This window comes from Pelodiscus sinensis, chromosome 9, assembly GCF_052426305.1.
Source record: "Pelodiscus sinensis isolate ZL-2025 chromosome 9, ASM5242630v1, whole genome shotgun sequence".
NCBI classification, from domain to species: Eukaryota; Metazoa; Chordata; order Testudines; family Trionychidae; genus Pelodiscus; species Pelodiscus sinensis.
The window spans coordinates 15538362-15558067 of NC_143060.1; the positions used below are offsets into that span (position 1 = coordinate 15538362).

Consider the following 19706-nt stretch of genomic DNA (forward strand, 5'->3'; position numbering starts at 1 on the left):
AGAGAAAGGCAGTCAGCCTTTGATGCCCGGGGAACGCAGGTGTGCTGCCTGTCCCTGACTCTACCATAAACAGAAACCAGACAGTAAATGGGCTAGCTGACGATCCGGGGCCTCCCGCCATCCTGATGGCTAGTACCAGTAATTGACACGCCTGCACTGTCCCAGGAGAGGAATCTTCGCCCGTCACATACCAGAGGTGCCCACTGTCTGCATTTTCCCAGGTGTGAATTATGCTTTGCACCCATCTTGGGAAATTTGGTGTTCAAAACCATTTTTCCTAATTGGCCACTTGAGACCAGGAAGAAGCCTACGTGACCCAAGGGGTATAAAAAGGGGTTCAGTAGCCCACCCCATTTGAGCTCCAATCATTTACACCTACTGGCAGATATTGATTGTCTCACGAGGTCTGTGGGACGCCCAATCTCGCCCTACTTCTTCCCGAGGGATTGAGAGAAAGATGCTGGCCATGCCAAGTCTGGAACACAGGGGTGAGAATATATACCTGCTAGGTGTCTATTTTGCATGCATTTAATAAGAGCTCAGAGAACCAAAAGGGTTTCATGGTACCTGTAAGTGACTTATTAGTGTAATTTCTGTCCTGTCCTTTGTAGTGGCTGTTATCATCTGTAACACAGTAGTAGCATTTAACAGCTAAGTTTACCCTGTAACAATAAAATAGTAAATGTTTAAGCTTTAACCTGACTCCTTCAGTTGCTGTAACAGAACCAAGCACAATTTAAAAGAACTTCAGCCGGTCATAATGGACAGGTATAGAAAGAGCTTGGGCGTTTTGGATCATGTCACTCCCAGGTGACAGATCCATTGGGGCATCTCTCAGTCTTCCCTAGACTGCCCGCTGCGAAGGGATCCTGTATCCTAGCAGCTGAAATCTGAGATGTAATAAGCTCTCCCTGTAAACTTCTTTGGGCGCCTGTCAACCTTCTCCAGGTTGCCTGCTGCGAAGGGACCCCGGTCTCAGCAGTTGAAGTCACAGGTGTATCACACACACACACACACACACACACACACACACACACACACACACACACACACACACACACCACCACTCACTGCCCTGACCATCAGCTGACAGAGCTGGAAATCTTGTCTCTGTCACCAAAAACAAAACAAAAATAATTGCGAAGTGCAAATGTGTAAAAGCCAACAAAAAGGGCGGGGGGCGGGACGGGGCAGCCAAAATTTTTTTTGCTTGGGTCAGCAAACAACCTAGAGCCGGCCCTGATTCCAGGATGCTGATAGTCTTTGTGAAGCAGATACACACCTCCCTTCAGTACTGGAAAAGGACACGAGTCAATTTGTTTCCCTCTATGTGCACATATCTCTTGTTAATCATGAGAGTTATGTGCCTGCACTAGGAGTGGACTTTACAGAGTTGGAAACAAATATAATTTTAATCCTAATAAATGTGCATAACTTTCCTGTGTTTTGCATTTATTTAATTTGAGACAATGGAGGGTATGTCTACACTACAAAGTTAATTCGAAATAACAGCAGTTATTTCAAATTAACTTTAATAGCGTCTACAAAGGCAAACTGTTATTTCAAAATAAATTCAAAATAGTGGAGCTCTTATTTCAAATTTGGTAAACCTCATTCTATGAGGAGTAACACCAAATTCGAAATAGCTATTTCGAATTAAGTGCTGTGTAGACACTTAATTTGAAATAGGGGGCCTCCAGCCCTTCCCAGGGAGCCCTGGTGACCACTCTGGGCACAACCAGGAAAACTTACTCTCCTCTCCCCCAGCCCCAGAGCCATTAAAGGGGTTAGACCCTGGCCACAGTGCCTGTGCCAGCTCCAAGCCTGCCAACCCACAGCTAGCAGTGGCCACCGGTGCCCCTGACCCAGTGGCCCCAAAACATGAGCCAGCAAGCCACTGGCAGCCAGCCCTCCACCGCTCCCCAGGAGCAGTCTGCCAGCTCCCAGGAGCCTGACAGGGGCTGGAGAAGGCAGGCATCTTCCTGGTCCAGGGTGGAAATCATGGACCTTATTCAGGTTTGGTGGGGATGATCTCCCCATGATCTCCGCACTAGATGGGGGAAAGCGGCCATCTATGGCAGGATAGCTGCCAGCCTGGCTACCAAAGGCCACATGTGAACCCAGGAGCAGGTTAGCATGAAAGTCAAGTTGTTCTGGCGAGACCCCCAACCCTGAGCTTCCCCTCCCCCTTCTTCCCCTTGCTTCCACCTTCCAGCTCCCTCCTCCCAGGTTTCCCCCTCCCCTCTTCCACCCTCTCTCTTCCCCTCTCCCACCTCCTTTTTCCAGTCTCTCCTGAGGTTCATCTCCCCCCCTCCAGTTTTGTTCAATAAACCCAGTTTCTATTTTTGAACATACATGTCTTTTATTTGACATCAGGAAGGGGGGCAAGGGAGGAGTAAGTGGAAGGACGTGAGGAAGAATGGGGCCTGAGCCCCCAGTGGGGAGGACCAGGGAGGCTCTCAGGGCTCTTGGGGGTGGATGTTCTCCCTCAGGGCCTCCTGGATCCTGACAGCCCCCCGATGAACCCCCCGGATGGCAGCCTGCAGCAAGTGCAGCCGGGCTGATGGCAACGACCCCACGAGATGCACCAGCGTGCCCAGGGGCAGCTCTGGCTCCCTGTGGCTGAGTGCTGGAGTGTCCTGAGTGCGGGCATTCAGGGCACTCCAAGACAGGACTGCTTTGCTGTCCCTCATCAAGGTAGACAAGCAAGTGGGGAACCCTGAGAACTGTCTGTCCGGGGTCGGGGTAGGGTCCCTTTAAGCACGGAGCTCAGTTAGCTTCAGGCAGCAGTCCTAACCTGATGCCCTGCCAGCACTGGTTCTGGCCAGCCTTAACTTCGGTTCAGGGTCCACTCAGTGTGGACACACTATTTTGAAATAGCAAAACGCTATTTTGAAATAGTTTTTATTTATAAACGAGTTATTTCAAATTAGCTTAATTTGGATTAACTATTTCGAGTTAAGTTAATTCGAAATAGCACTGTAGTGTAGACATACCCGGAAAGAAAAACTGGGGAATTTGGAACAAATGAAAAATAATATTTCCTCACCCAGAAGTGGACAGTCTGTGGAACTTATTGGCACAGGGCATCTGAGAGGCCTACACTCTAAATGCACTTTTAAAAATAGTAGAATCATGCTATGGAATGGTGGAAAAATAGTAATATAGGGCTGAAAGGGACCTTAACGAGTGATTGACTCCAATTTCTTTTACTTGGGGAGGAGCAAAGAAACTTAGATTATCCTTGAGAGGTTTTTGTCCAACCCCTTCTTAAAAACCTCATAGAATCATAGGGTTGGAAGAGACCTCAGGAAATCAAGTCCAACCCCCTGCCCAAAGCAGGACCAACCCCAACTAAATCATCCCAGCCAGGGCTTTGTCAAGCCAAGACTTAAAAGCCTCTAGGGATGGAGATTCCACCACCTCCCTAGGTAACCCATCCCAGTGCTTCACTACCCTCCTAGTCTGTGTCTAGACTGCAGGGTTTTTCAAAAAAAGTAACCTTTTTTCGAAAAAACTTCACCTGCGTCTAGACTACAGCCGTGTTCTTTCGAAATTAAATTGAAAGAACACGACTTTTCTTTCGATGGCAGTAATCCTTATTTCATGAGGAATAATGCCTTTTTTCAAAAGTGTTCTTTTGAAAAAAGGTGTTCTTGAATGCAAACAGGGCTTTTTCGAAACAGACTGCCTGGGTGCTCTCTTTCGAAAAAGCGGCTCACTTTTTCAAAAGAAGAGGTTGCAGTCTAGACGCGCTCTTCTGAAAGAGGCTTTTTCGAAAGATTCTTTCGAAAAAGCCTCTTTTGAAAGAGGCTTGTAATCTAGACGTACCCCTAGTGAAACAGTTTTTCCTAATATCCAACTCAGACATCCTCCACTGCAACTGGAGACCAATGCTCCTCATTCTGTCATCTATCACCACTGAAAACAGCTTCTCCCCATCCTCTTTGGAACCTCCCTTCAGGAAGTTGAAGGCTGCTGTCAAATTCCACTTACTCATCTCTTCTGCCTCTCCTCGTAAACCATGTGCTCCAGCCTCCTAATCATTTTCGTTGCTCTCCACTGGACTTTCTCTAGTGCATCCACACCCTTTCTCTAATGAGGGCCCCACAGTTGGAGGTAATACTCCAGATGTGGCCTTGCCAGTTCCGAATAAAGGGGAACAACCACCACCTTCAGGGATGCCCATTCCATGACTTTATTTGGAAGCCTATTCCAGAGCTCAGCTACCCTTGTAGTTAGAAAGCCCCCCCCCCCCAAATATCACCCTAAAGCCATTTTATGGTGGTTTTAGGCCCACTCAGACCTGCCAATGTGCTGGGGGGAGGAAGGGGGAGGAGAGGGAGAGGCAATTGCTCCAGGGCCCAGTGTTTCAAAGCTCCCAGCCACTGTTGTTGCTACCATGGCAGCAGCAGAGGCCATAGCTCCAGGCCCCTTCAATTGCCACCGGAGTGCCATGCCATGCAGTCTGTGTGGCTTTGAGGGCTGGAGTGGGGGGGCCTAGTGCTATGCTCCAGATGGTGCTATGGTCTGACTGCCCTCAACCCTGTCCCTTCTACCTGAAGCCCTTCTTCTTTTGGGTATACAGAGCTGGCCCTCCTCCCCACATTGGCTGTCAGCCCTGCTGAGCCCACTACTTCCTGTCCTATCTTCAGTGAACATGGAGAATGACTGATCACCATTCTCCTTATACCCACCCTAAACTCTTACATCTGCAGAGTGCTGTTCAAACATTAGCTAATCTAGCTAATAACCAGTTAGTTTAAAAAGCCACATATTTGTGTATTACAGTATTGGTAATCATATATCTCATTTGTAGAGTCCAAGTTAAATAACACAGGGTTAAAAAGGAATTTGTCCATCCCAATGTATATCAACAGTTGTCTAATAAAACACTGTAATTCCTTACACTCTCGAGCATTTCTAATGGGAAATGTATCGAGTCGATATAACATTCCGCTCTACTCTGCACTAGTTAGGCCTCAGCTGGAGTACTGTGTCCAGTTCTGGGCACCACATTTCAAGAAAGATGTGGAGAAATTGGAAAGGGTACAGAGAAGAGCGACAAGAATGATTAAAGGTCTAGAGAACATGACCTATGAAGCCAGGCTTCATGAACTGGGCTTGTTTAGTTTGGAAAAAAGAAGATTAAGGGGGGACATGATAGCGGTTTTCAAATATCTAAAAGGGTGTCACAAGAAGGAAGGAGAAAATTTGTTCCTCTTGGTTTCTGAGGACAGGACAAGGAGTAATGGGCTTAAAGTGTAGCAAGGGAGGTTTAGATTGGACATTAGGAAAAAATTCCTAACTGTCAGGGTGGTCAAATATTGTAATAAATTGCCAAGGGAGGTGGTGGAATCTCGCTCTCTGGAGATATTTAAGAACAGTTTAGATAGACATCTGTCAGAGATGGTGTAGACAGAGCTTGGTCCTGCCTTGAGGGTGGGGGGCTGGACTCGATGACCTCTCGAGGTCCCTTCCAGTCCTATGATTCTATGATTCTATCACCGATTAATACTGATTATGTTCCCACCTACACTTAAATCATTTTAAGGTACCACAATTTATTTTAGTAATGTGCCACATGAAAACATCACTAACACAATCCACATAAAATATCAATTAAAAAACCCAAACATGTTAAAACACATTTCTTCAGATGTAAAACTATTACCCTGCTGCTCTTTATACTTCATCTGTTTTTTAAAAAACTGATTTTAGCTATGTACTACTGTACTTAAAAACAAAAACATAATTCAAGTGCATCTATTTGAAAATGACATTCATATAGAAACATCTAAAGTGATGTGGAGGAGGAGTGAGGCTGAGACATATCATGTTGTTTGATTCCATTCTTGTCAGTGCCATCAATGTACACAGCACTTTACAAAGACAGAACAAGTCTGGGCCTAAACAGAGAGGGATCTGAGAAGCACTGCAGAGGTGAAAGAAGCATCCCTTTTATTAAACTGTTGGAGAGGAGGCGGCCAGCAATAAAGATTAATGTCTTGTCCCAAGTGGATTATTTCAAATCTTATAAAATCACATTCATTCCCCTAATATATTAGAGAGGTTCAGAGAGAGACAAACAGTGATAGGTGTTGGTTTAACTCTTCACGGCAGGTGCGATCACATGGAATGCAGGAGCCTTGATGCTGCACGAGTTCTAGTCACATCATCGCATCCTGCCTTTGTGCTACTCTGGATGCTTTAATCTAACAACAGAATCCACACGTCTGTCTTCCTGATCAACCCCCTATAGAGACTAAGAAGCATTTCTTGTTAGGCAAGAAGCTGATGGCACAGCAGGAATAGCTCAGAGTTTCAGTAACATAATAAGCTACTATGTGCTCTGAAATAAAATTAGGAGACTAATCTGGATCTGGTTTCTCAGTAGAATGGGTCTTTGTTGGTTTATAACCCATAATTAAATGCCAGTTATACCTTTTACATGCTGTAAAAACTGAAATCTCTTTTGTAGCTGTTGAAGATAAATCACTACAGAGGCCTGTACCCAGAAATTTGTTTGTGGGTCGGGGGGGGTGCAAGCTGTGGAGGGGCAGGTGACTCCTTCCTCTCCCCCCCTGCAGCCTAGCCCCACCCCTGGCCTCACTCCTGGGTGAAGAAGGGGGGGAAACCAGCCCCAAGACTTCCCTGGCCAGCCAGAGCATGGGGGAGAGAGGCTGGGGCAGCGTGCCTCCCTGCTTTCACCCAGCCAGCTGGAGCATGGGGGAGGGAAGCTGGGGCAATGCACCACCCCTGCCTTCCCCAGGTCAGCAGGAATCAGCCCCATGGCAGACCATGAAGGACCATGGGAGAGGGGGATGTTCGCACTCTTTGCACCTCCTTACCCCCATGTACAGGCCTGCTACAGAAGATGAATAGATTTCTCATGCATGATTCATTCTCAGTGCTGCCCTGCCACACGGCAGCAATTCACCATGGCTATACATATTTGGAGCCAAGCTGGCTCATTGCTGACTATACTCAGGCAAAGAAGGACAGCAGATGCCTTAGATCACTGACTCCCCAAGGCAAACTTTCTACTACTGGGGCCCTGGGTTTTACGACTGGGAACAGGCATAATCTGGGGACAGATCAAACTCTGTATTGATAGAGTTATGCTCTTATTTAATTCTTTGATCCACGATCCCGTTGGGATTGCTTGACAACAGAGTGGGGCTAACTCAGTGAAAATGGGGGTTTAAAAAACCAGATGAGCTTTGAGAATTTTGCAAGGGAATTTAGAGAGGGAGCAAGATTCTCTAAAGCTAGATGGCTAAGCACTTCCCTCAAAAAAAATAAATCTGCAAGAGTAAAACTAAAACAAGCAGAAATACAGCAGCTATCTGGTTTATTGCACAGAATGCAGCATGTATGACTACCTGCCTGGTAGGCAGGTGATGTGTGTGAGCATTTAGTGCAGGTAACTCATGGCCATCTGAGACAGAATACAACCTCTTGAGACCAGAGTGGCTAAACTGAAGGAGCTAAAGGTGACAGAGAGGTGCTTAGATGACACTTTCTGGGATACAGAAGAATGGTCCCACCTCCGGTCTGACAGCTTCTCTACTGCTGAGGAAGCTGAAAGTCTCAAAGAAGGAAAACATCAATTTGGAGTAGAGGGAAACAGTCCAATAGGTAAGGATACTCCTTACATGGTATCCTCTTGCACTGGAACCCCAGTTCTCGGTATTAGGCAAGAGTAACGTGGGATTCAATTGTTAGGAACATAGCTAATGATTTGGGATGACTAAGAGAACTGCATGATGAATTGCCTGCAGAGTGAGAAGGTGTGAATCTCTTAAGATGTCTAGACAACTTTATGTATGCAACTGGGGAAGAGCCCACTGCTTCAGTAGATAGGTACTAACGACCTAAAGAAGGGTAGGAGAGAGGTCCTGTAGGTCAAATTTAGGCTTCGAGGAAAGAGATTAAAGTCCAGGACTCCATTCTTTGAAGTGCTACCCGTTTCACACACAGGGCCAATTAGACAGGCAGAACTGCAGGGTAGGGATGTTAAATGTAGATTAATTGTCTAATTGAATACTCCATGCAATTTGCATCGACTGTTCGATAATCGATAAAGGTGCCTCAGCCTTTGAAGTGGAGCAACAGCCCCAGGGCGAAAGCACTGCAGGGAGCACAGGGCCAGTAGGGGACTCATGCAATCCCCTGCTGGTCCCGTTCTCCCCTGCGGCGTTTCAAAGCGACAGCGCTCCATGAAACCTGGAGTTAGCAGGGAAGTCCCCAGGGCAGATTATTGGATCCGCAGGATAAGAATGGTCTAGGAGAGGGAGAATTGTGAAATTCCACTTTCGGGGACAGAAAAGCACAAGGACTGATACCCTAAGGCGTACACTCATAGGCTGTGTCTAGACTACATGCCTCTGCCATCAGAGGCATGTAGATTAGACACATAGGCAAAAGCAAATGAAGCCGTGATTTAAATGATCGTGGCTTCATTTAAATTTACATGGCTGCCGCCCTGAGCCGACAAACAGCTGATCAGCTGTTTGTCCGCTCAGCACGCTAGTCTGGACGCTCCCCTGCCGACATCAAAGCCCTTTGTCGGCAGCCCCGTTATTCCTCGTGGGATGAGGTTTACCGGGGCTGCCGACAAAGGGCTTTGATGTTGGCAGGGGAGCGTCCAGACTAGCGCGCTGAGCAGACAAACAGCTGATCAGCTGTTTGTCGGCTCAGCGCGGCAGCCATGTAAATTTAAATGAAGCCGCGATCATTTAAATCACGGCTTCATTTGCCTTTGCCAAAACAATAAATCTACATGGCTCCGTCGACGGAGCCATGTAGTTTAGACGTACCCACAAAGTACATCTACACAGCATGCTTATTTCGAAATAAACTATTTCTTTTTTTTTCTGAAATAGCTTATTTCAAAATAGCACATCTACACTACAGGGAAGCCTCAAAATTAGTCTGAGGCAGGTTTCCCTAATATGGAAGTGCTACCTTGATTCAGAGCCCCAGGAGGCACGGGGAAGTAATTACTTTAAATGGCCCTGGGGAGGAGCTATTTTGAAATAACAGCAGTGGAGCGTCCACACTACTGTTATTCCAAAATAGCTATTTCAAAATAAGCATTATTCTTTGTGGAATGAGGTTTACAGATTTTGAAATAATCCGTCTGTTATTTCAAAATTATTTTGAAATAACTGTGCTGTGTAGACGCAGAGACCAAAGAGGAGAGAGGCGTAGGTAGCTTGGTAACCATGCAAGCATGCTATGAATAATTCCAAAATATACCCTCTGTGTCAATACGACATGCCTGCATTAGATGCTTCTGCAATGTTAATTTCCATTGCTGTTTAGTATGTCATGCCTTCAGAACCCCATCATCCAAAAAAGCTAAAAGCGAATGGTCAGATAGTCCTCTATTTTTCAAAATTCTAATAAAGTTTTAGAGTCTGTATTTTCTTTTGCCCCAGTAACTGTTTAATTCTCAAACAGCCATTCAGCCTCTTTGTTCATTAAGATACAATGCCAGGAAATGGTAAATATAAACACAGATTCTATAGGATAGATACAGACACAAGCCATATCTAGGATTATGTTTGTGCATATGTCATGATTTCTACTTTTGCTTGCTGGCATAATCAAGTATTAAACACTAATGACTTTTAATCATTTTGGCCACACTCTCAGATATCCTTTAGAATAGCAAAAATTAATACAAACAGTTAGATAGGAGCACTTGAAAGATGGGATACAGTAAATTACAACACCATATTTAAGAAAAAGAATACGATCAGTTACTTTACCTAGCACACACACACTAATTTTGCAGAGTTTATATAGTTTGCATATACTTAGGTGATACAGACTTTATGAGAATACAGATAATAGGCTTTCAGGAACTATATAATTATTTAGCAAACTAGGTACTATTACAGAACATAAGATATGAAAACAGCGCTTATGAGATACCTTCCTCCTTTTAGAGAGCCAGAGAAAAGGGGAATTAATATTGACAAAATTTGGTGTGAAAAGACAGCCACTTCAGACTCACCAATCACTCTAGCTTTCATCACCAGCTCACTCAGCTAAACACATACACCAACACAAATCAGAACAAATCTTTTTAACCATTGACCTATTACACTGAGGTAATCAAATCCCACAGATACCTTTGGTATACAGGCAGTCCCCGGGTCACGTACAAGATAGGGACTGTAGGTTTGTTCTTAAGTTGAATCTGTATGTAAGTCGGAACTGGCGTCCAGATTCAGACACTGCTGAAACTGACCACCAGTTCTGACTTACATACAGAATCAACTTAAGAACCCCAGGTGTCCCCAAGTCAGCTGCTGCTGAAACTGATCAGCAGCTGATTCCAGGAAGCCGGGGCAGAGCAACTCTGCCTGGGGCTTCCTGTAGTCAGCGCTGGTCAGTTTCAGCAGAAGCTGACTTGGGGACGCCTGGGGCAGAGCAGCTGGGGTGCTGCTGGGTTGCTCCAGTAGCGCCGCTCCTGGGTGCTACTGGACCAACCTAGCAGCACCCCATCTGCTCTGCCCCAGGCGTCCTGATTCAGCCGCTGCTGAAACTGACCAGCAGCGGCTGAATCAGGACCTGGGGCAGAGCAGCTGGGGTGCTGCCGGGTTGGTCCAGTAGTGCCCAGAGCGGGCGCTGCAGGACCAATCGGCAGCGCCCCAGCTGCTCTGCCCCAGAGTCCAAAACAAAAGCCTGGTCTGCTGGGGGGGGGGGAGAGAGCACACTAGCTGCCCCCCCCCCCCAGCAGACCAGGGACACGGGGAGCAGAGCCTCTGAGGCTTTGCTCTGGCAAAGCCTCAGAGGCGAGGGACCTCGCCGCGGCTGCGGCTTCAGTCCGGGAGCCTGTGGTCTGCTGGGGACGGTCCCCAGCACACCACAGGCACCCAGATTGAAGCGGCAGCAGCGGCGGTTCCCCGCGCCTCTGAGGCTTTGCTCTGGCAAAGCCTCAGAAGCGCGGGAACCCGCCCGGTGCCCCTGGTCTGCTGGAGACGGTCTCCAGCAGACCAGGGGCACCGGAACAGCTTACGAACGGGGCTTTCTCGCCCCGACTTCCGGGGCGAGAAAGCCCTGTTCGTAAGAGCGGATCCGACATAAGTCGGATCCGCGTAAGTCGGGGACTGCCTGTATTCTGTACTTCCTATCATATCCAGCACATTTTTGCTAAAGATCCTGGTACCATATCTACTTTACTATCTTTTCTTCCCTATGTGTTACTCCATATCAGTAATCAAAGCAGTACTGCATAGCAGACCATGATTACAGATGGGGTTATATCTGAAGGCTCTTGCCATCCATTGTATCCACTACACTTTGTTCAGAGGACAGAAGGTGAACTATAATCTTCCTTGAACTAGTTACTCATTAAGGATATTTCCATTCTAACTAAAAATAATCATGTATATGAATAACCAATATTGATTACATTGATTGTGGAAAACAAGAGTCTCTTCTGAATGCACCTTGTTTGTATGGGTGGGATTTTCACAATCATTCAGAATTGGCTTAACTCTGCTTATGATGAGGTATTTGGGAGCCCTGTCACAGATCCCAGTGGGAGCAGAGTTAAGCCAATTCCTAACTCTTTTGAAAGAAAAAAATACTTGTCTAAAATTGTGCATGAGGTTTTAGTTGACATCAATCAATTGACATCCCTGTGAATCAAATCTCTGAAGTCTCATGAAACATGGTGAGCTCTCTGAAGGTCATTGCTCTTTACTGAAAAATGCAGAATCCAAATTGTCCAAGCTGTTACAGTATACTTAAACTTTCTCACCACTCTTGTGGTATTTGTTTTAATCACTTCAATTTTTACATGTGTACTCCTTAATATTACCCAACTCATGAAATGCCCACAATAGTACTCTTCAGAGCAAGACCACAGTTCTCCGTTTTATTTCTACAAGTCATCAGAGCTGTGTGGAGAACGGAATTTCTGTTTCATGGGAAATTCTGGCCCTTCAAAATTTGTTTTCATTCTGAATTGGAACAAAAAGTCAAAATTTCTAAATTTACCACAGAACAAAAATTCCAAAAAGTTTCCATTTGGAAGTATCAAAATATTTTATTTTGATAATGTTGAAATATTACTCGCATAAACTTGCTTCCCCTCTGGCGAAGAGCTGCCACATATAGCATATCATATATGATCGGTAACTTAACTGGTACAGTTGCTGCCACTCCTTTCCAATTAGAATGAACAAGGTTTAGTTTTTCCTCATAAAGAACTGGAAATCCAGTGATACAATTCTAGCACATGGTAATTATTATGTAGTGTCACTCTGAGAAATGGCAGCCAGGCGCCTAAATAACTTAGTAGCACATATCAGATTTGGGCTTAGAGCTTGTGAAAAGAATGTAGTTTATTTATTACACTAAGACTAAATATAATCTTACATGGAATTAGAAACATTAAAGAAATACAGTAGTTTTATACACAAAACCCACTCAACTTACATATCTGTGTAAAACACGTAAGGCTGTGTCTAGACTGGCCAGTTTTTCCGGAAAATCAGCCACTTTTCCGGAAAAACTTGCCAGCTGTCTACACTGGCCGCTTGAATTTCTGCAAAAACACTGACTTCCTACTGTAAGAAATTAGTGCTTTTTGCGGAACGACTATGCTGCTCCCATTCGGGCAAAAGTCCCTTTTGCGCAAAACTTTTGCGCAAAAGGGCCAGTGTAGACAGCTGAGATTTGTTTTGCGCAAAAAAGCCCTGATCGCGAAAATGGCGATCGGGGCTTTTTTGCGCAAAAGCGCGTCTAGATTGGCCACGGACGCTTTTCCGCAAAAAGTGCTTTTGCGGAAAAGCATCCGTGCCAATCTAGATGCTCTTTTCTGAAAATGCTTTTAATGGAAAAGTTTTCTGTTAAAAGCATTTCTGGAAAATCATGCCAGTCTAGACATAGCCGCAGATGGTATCATGAGCTTTTGCTGGCACAACCCACTTCTTCAGTCTTCCTTGAGCTTCTGAATTATTTACAAATATACACATATAGTGTGCTATGACCAGTGTGTCTAACATCACCTCTCAGCACTAATCCTTGCTACCAATTCATTGGAATGGTTTGGGAGCCTGTCACTTTCCCACTTTGTGGAATATTTCTCTTCCAAAGCCCACCCAGAATCAGGGCCGGCCCGAGCCATTTATGCACCCCAGACCCCGGGAGCACGACACAACCCTTGGGAGTGTGGTGCATGTGTGGATCCGCCCCCGCCCGGTCCAGCAGCCCTGCACAGCACCCCCTATAATGGGGCGCCCCTGGCGGTAGCCCAGTCAGCCCAAAGCTTGGTCCAGCTTTGCCCACAATCTGCCTACGTAGGAAGCTTCTGGGGGTAGAGACACCAAGCTAAGTGCTCTTCAGGTTTCGTCTTCAGAGCTCTGCTAATCCTTCTTAAGTGAGTTCCCCTCCCCAGGCAAGTCTTCTCATATGTTCTATCTGACCCTTTGACTGCCATGTCACCATTCCCAGATCTCCCTCCTGAAGATCCACTCTCCATACGTTACTATGACCAGCCACCCTCAGAGGTTCTACCCCTAGTTGTATCACTGCAGATGATGTCAACAGCTGCTTCAAAATGATGATCTTCTTACTATATATTTTAGAAAGGTGCATCTGTCTGTCTGTCCGTCTGTGAATCCATTTGTTCAAGAACTCTTCCTAAATGGTAAGAGCTAGGATGATGAAATTTGGCATGCAGCTTCTGCTTTTAACTTAGAGTAGGTTCAGGGTTTGCTTGTGCCTAGAATTCAACTGTATCTCAAAATGGAAAGGGAAGGGTCTGGCAGGAGTGATAATTATATTGTAGAATGACCACAGGAGGCAGAGAGACTCCAGAGATGGGGAGTGGGACAGCTAAAACCAGCAGTGAAAATAACAAAATTTCTTACAGGTACTGTCCTATTGCAACCCAGGTCCCTGCCAGCTCTTTAAATAGCTCCCGCTGGCTTTTGTTGCAGCTCAGCCAGCTCTTGCCAGAGTGCTCACTTACTTACTTTCACCTCTGGCAATAACCCCTCTGGGCCAGTAGGGGCAGGGGTGGAGAAAGGGTCAGCTATCTATTACATATTTCAGAGAGTTTGTGTCTGTGTGTCTGTCTGTCCCCCAGCCAGGGGACATGAACCCCTAGCTGAGCCTGCTGTAGTGGCAGTGGACAAGTGCTTTTTACCTGGCCCTAAACTGCTGCAGTGAGAGAGGGCCAGGCTTGTCCTCTCTCCCTGGTGCAGCCTGCACACTGAACCTCCCCACTCTCCCCTCCCCCCCCCCCCCCCCCCCCCCCGCTCCCCAGAACAATGATTGAAATGAAGAAAAACAAAACTTCTTGGAATTAAGGACCCGAGCAATACTGGGTAAATCTTGTAGCATAAAATATTTAATATACTACATTTATATTATATAAATATAACATTAATATTTTAATATATTAGTAAAGTATAAATGAAATGGATCAAAATGATAAAGCTGAAATGAGAAAGATGAGGTGGTTGAGGTAATATCTTTTATTGGACCAATTTCTGATGGAAAGAGAGAAGCCTTCAAATTATCCACCTTGTCTCTCTCACAAGCAGTAGTTGGTCCAATAAAATATATTACCTCATTCATCTTGTCTCTGTAATATCCTGGGACCTTCAGAGCTACAGTGAGACAGCATACAACAAAGTTGAAAGTAGCCATTTTCGCCTTATCAAAACAAAACATTTTGATATAAAAATGAAGTGTTAATATTCTCACAACAAAATGAGAAAGCCAAAGTGATTCATTTTCACTTTTTCCCTTTGAAAATTTAATCAGCATCTACACATTCCCTGAAAATGTTTTGATTTTGATGAAAATGTATTTTCTGACAGAAAATAGATCCACTGAAAATGTTTCATGTAACTCTGCAAGGAATATTATTTGATGCTGGTGATTTCTTAGAAAGCCCCAGACACATCTCCTCCATTTCATTTCCTTCAGTTGTTCCTTGATGCAGACAGATGTTCATAGTTTTACGTGCTGATCCAAAGCTCACCCATGTCTATGAAAAAAGTCTCATTGATTTTGACTGGCTTTGGATCAGGCCCTTAACATTTAGACCCTGACACCTATTTGTGTTTTTGCAGAGGATCTCTACAAAAGCCTTCATTGTTTCTCTCAAATGGTCAATTAATTAATTTTCTTCAAGTTTTTTTCTTACCAGAAAGCAGCTGCTTCATGGACTAATCCTTTTGTCCATGATAGCAAGCCTATACAAGTCTCATTAATGATGCCAGGTAAAAAAGCAGAGAAATGGTAACATTTCAGGCTTTAATCTGTACTGACCAATTGTTTTTGGTAAATCATTAAACCGAGGACATTTTAAGTAGGATTTTAGTGGTAGAACTAGCCATAAAGCAGGGATTTAAACTGTAATTCAGCAACTGTAATTCAGATTATTCAAATTGATATTTATTAGGACAATTGTGTTCTGGGATTCACAGACTAAATCACTAAAGACAAGTGATTTAAAAATCAAAGTGTATAAAGGAGACACGAAGAGATGACAGATGATTCTTTGGTTGGCAAGTAAGAAACACTTTTTGCTATTATTTGTGTCTGAAACCCTTTATGTAGGCTTTGTAGTGATGGCTAATTTTATCAAGTGATGTTAATATTTGATTGTGGGTCTTCAAGCTATTTTGTCCAACTACTTAACTTTTGGTTAACAAAAGAGAAAGACAGACTGAATCACTGGATACATAAAACATGATGATTACTGCACTAATTAAAAAGGAATGTAATTATAATTTTAAAAACTCTGTCATACACAGCCAGATCCAGTATATGCACAATGAACTTAAAAAAAAGAAGCAAATATCCTTGATGGCAGACTTGGGTAACCCTGAGAGACTACATAGGTTTTCAGATAAAACACGGGTGGCCAGATCTTAGCAGATGGCAATGGGGTACCTGTGCAACCCTCTCATCTCTTAGCAGGACTCACCCATGCAGATCTTTAAGGCCTGACTCAATGCCTCACTGAAGTCAAATAGACATATTCCTATTGACTTTAAAGGATTGCTGGATCATGCTCTTAATTGGCAAGAAATCATCTGCAGATGAGGACAATGGCTAATTAATAATCAGACTGCTGTTTCAAAAATAAATGTATTTTCCCAAAATTAAAATTAATCTTGACATCCCTTTTATTTTATTTTCTGCCAGTGTTTGAACAAGTGAATTTAAGACATATGAATAGCATAAGAAAATGGACTGTAAGTGTATATGCCTCAGTATTTGCAAGCTCAAGCATATAAATATTGTGAATGAGGCCTTGTGAGATTGACTTAAAATCATGAGATTAAAAAAGGATATTTGGGGGTTCTTTTAATGCATGCTTCTCAGTGCTGAGAAGTTTTGGGTTCACGTCTGTAAGCTTTTCTTTGCAATCATGAGAGCTAGACACTTTATTATTTTAATTTAAATAAAAAACAAGTCTTTTACAAAATAACATGACTCTAAGACCTCCTGCTTTAAGAAAAAAATTATGAAAGCTGGCAATACTTATGATATTCACAAAAAAATGGTATGTTTGAAATAGAGTGGGGGAGGTTGCAGAGAAAGGTACATTGCTTGACAATACAGCATAAATGGCTCCCCAAAATAACCCTTAGTGCCTTGGCACAGAGGCAAGTACATAAGCTGTACAGTAGTCTGATTTCACCCTTCATAGCACGCTGTGTGTGTTATCGCCTACTGTAAATATGATAGAATTGAATGAAAATCACCACCTCAGCAACAAATCTGAGAATTGACTCACTTTTCTAGGAATGATAGCCTGAGCAAGCTGTGTGGGGGCCAGAAAGGAAATAGGCTTTCTTAATCCTGTTTATCTGCTATCTTTCTCAATAGCTCAATTGTTATTACCCATTAATATTATATGACTTAGATGACAGGTAATCTACATGTCTCACATTTTAACTATATTGTATAGGATAGTCACAGTAAAATGTTCATAATCAAGAAATATAAATTAAAAATAGAAAAGTGCATATTTTAAAATGTCTAAATAATCTGCTATATTTTTATATCCACAATGAAGAGCAAGGCTCCATGAAAGTGGAGGGATTCAGCACAGCAGGTGTGTTACATATAGAGGACGGAAATTCTGGACTTTTGACCAAAAGCTTGGAACTGAAATCTACTGATAATGTGTAGTGCAGGCAAAAAACCCCAGCATTCTATAATCTGTAAATAACTATTCAACATAAAAACAAATGTTAGGTTAAACAAGCAAAAATACTTGGAAAACTAATTTCTTAAGGCTTCCCAGGGTTGGGGTTTTATTGTTTGTTTGATTATTTGGTTGGTTGGTTTTTTGATTCATGCGCTAGAATGTTAGATTTGTTACCCATTTTGAAGAGTCTGTCCACAAAATAAATACTGCAGCACTGTTTCCTTTAGTATATTAAATAAGAAAGTTTTGACTTTAAATCAATAGAAAAGCTCAGAGTGTTAAATACAGAACACGACAGATTATGCAGAAAATGATCCTTGAAAAATTTTGCTCATATTCAATATGGCAAGGTTTTATTTTCTCTAAGACTGCAGGTCTTAGCTCATTAAATGCCAATATTCTGGTCTATTACTCCAGTTTGTACTGTGGTACTGAACCTATAAATTTGACATGGGTAAATGTGAATAGCTAGATTGTGGCTTTAGTAATGAAAAAAAAATACAATAAGGTACTGGATCTTCAGTAAGGAAGAAAGTTGTTGTTCTTTCCTCAATCTCAGGAGATTAACCTATGCAGGAACTATGTCACACAGAAGGATTTAACAGTACAGAAATTCAAAAAGAAGATAAAAATTGAAAATCAAATTACCACAACTGCCAGTAAGCTATTATCCTGCAGATATTAAACACCCAGAAACATTCATACAGCTACCACCCTGCTGTAAATCATGTTTCCAGACAGTTCATTTAATGAGCTGTGTTTGAGAAGACAATCTGTTCTGGATTAAATTAAATACATCTCTCTCTCTTTCTCTCTCTCCCCCTCCCATTAGGTTAATCCAAGCTGTTTAAAAAAAAATCACAACCAAGTTGAGTTTCAAAAACCGGTGAGTGGGAGTCATGGCTTAACTTAATATTTTACCCAAACAGGGCCTCTCTATAAAACTACATTATGGCCAAAAAGCAAGTAAGTAGGATTTAGGTGAGAATTTGTATTAATTACAATATTATAACCATGGATTTATGTTACAGTGCATATTTGCTGATTTGAAACACACTATATAAGGTGTAAAGAATAAACACAAATTCTTCAAACAGTTCCTCTTAGGCTGTTCTTCACAGAGCTCTATTGTAATAAATAGCTGGGTTCTACTGCCATCTGTATTTCCAGAGCCCTAAATTGGTAGTTTAGACTGGCAGATGACAGTCTTGGGTATGAAATTAGCATGTTCTCCCAGATATTTACTTTACACAACCTCCCCGCAAAATTTTTCCCCTCCATTTCCACTTTTAAAAATGTGTCTGAAAAAGTCCCTTATCATTATTATTAATTATTTGTGTTATGCTAAGACCCAGCAGCTCCAATCAGGAAAGAAATTCCATCATGCTAGGAGCTGTACACACACATAGCAAGAAAGTCCCTGATGTGAAAAGTTTAGGGCTGTCGATTAATCACCATTAACTCAAGTGATTAACTTAAAAAATTAATCATCATTCATTCCAACTTTGATCGCACTGTTAAAACAATAGAATATTAATTGAAATGTATTAAATGTTTTAGAAGTTTTTCTACATTTTAACATATATTGATTTGAATTACAATACAGAATACAAAGTGTACAGTGCTCTCTGCACATGATTTTTATAACAAATATTTGCACCGTAAAAATGATAAACAAAAGAAATTGTATTTTTTTTGGTTTAGCTCACACAAGTGCTGTAGTGCAATTTCTTTATTGTGAACGTGCAACTTACAAATGTAGAGTTATTTGTTATGTAACTGGCTCAAAAACAAAACAATGTAAAACTTTAGAGCATACTAATCCAATCAGTCCTATTTCTTTTTCAGGCAATCGCTTAGACAAACAAGTTTCCTTACATTTATGGGAGATAGTGCTGCCCACTTTTTTTTACAATGTCACTTGAAAGTGAGAACAGGCATTCACTTGACATTATTGTAGTCACCATTGTAAGGTATTTATGTGACAGATATGCTAAAATATTCATATGGCACTTCATGCTTCGGCCACAATTGCAGACAACATGCTTTCATGCTGATAATGCTTGTTAAAAAAATAATGCATTAATTAAATTTGTAACAACTCCTTGGGGGAAAATTGTATGGCACTTGCTCTGTATTATCTGCTTTCTGCCATATATTTCATGTTATAGCTGTCTTGGATGATGACCCAGCACATGTTCATTTTAAGAACGCATTCACTACAGATAAAAATAAACACAAAGAAACTACCAAAATGTGAAAATTAACACAGCACTCAACCCAAAGTTTAAGAATCTGAAGTGCCTTCCAAAACCTGAGAAGGACAAAGTGTAGAGTGTTCTTACAGAAGTCTTAAAAGAACAACAATCCAATGTGGAACCCACAGAACCCAAGCCATCAAAAAATAAAATCAACCTTCTGCCATTGCATCTGACACAGATGATGAAAATAAACATCCATTGGCCTGATCTGCTTTGAATCATTATCGAGAAGAACCCAGGAC

The 19706-nt window shown here is 42.8% G+C and overlaps 1 protein-coding gene across 1 annotated transcript in view; it reads right to left on the bottom strand.

Annotated features, from left to right (window-relative positions):
- Positions 1-19706, bottom strand: part of DAB1 (DAB adaptor protein 1) — a 772627-nt gene that overhangs the window by 349258 nt on the left and 403663 nt on the right. The gene's annotated exons all lie outside the window — the stretch shown is intronic.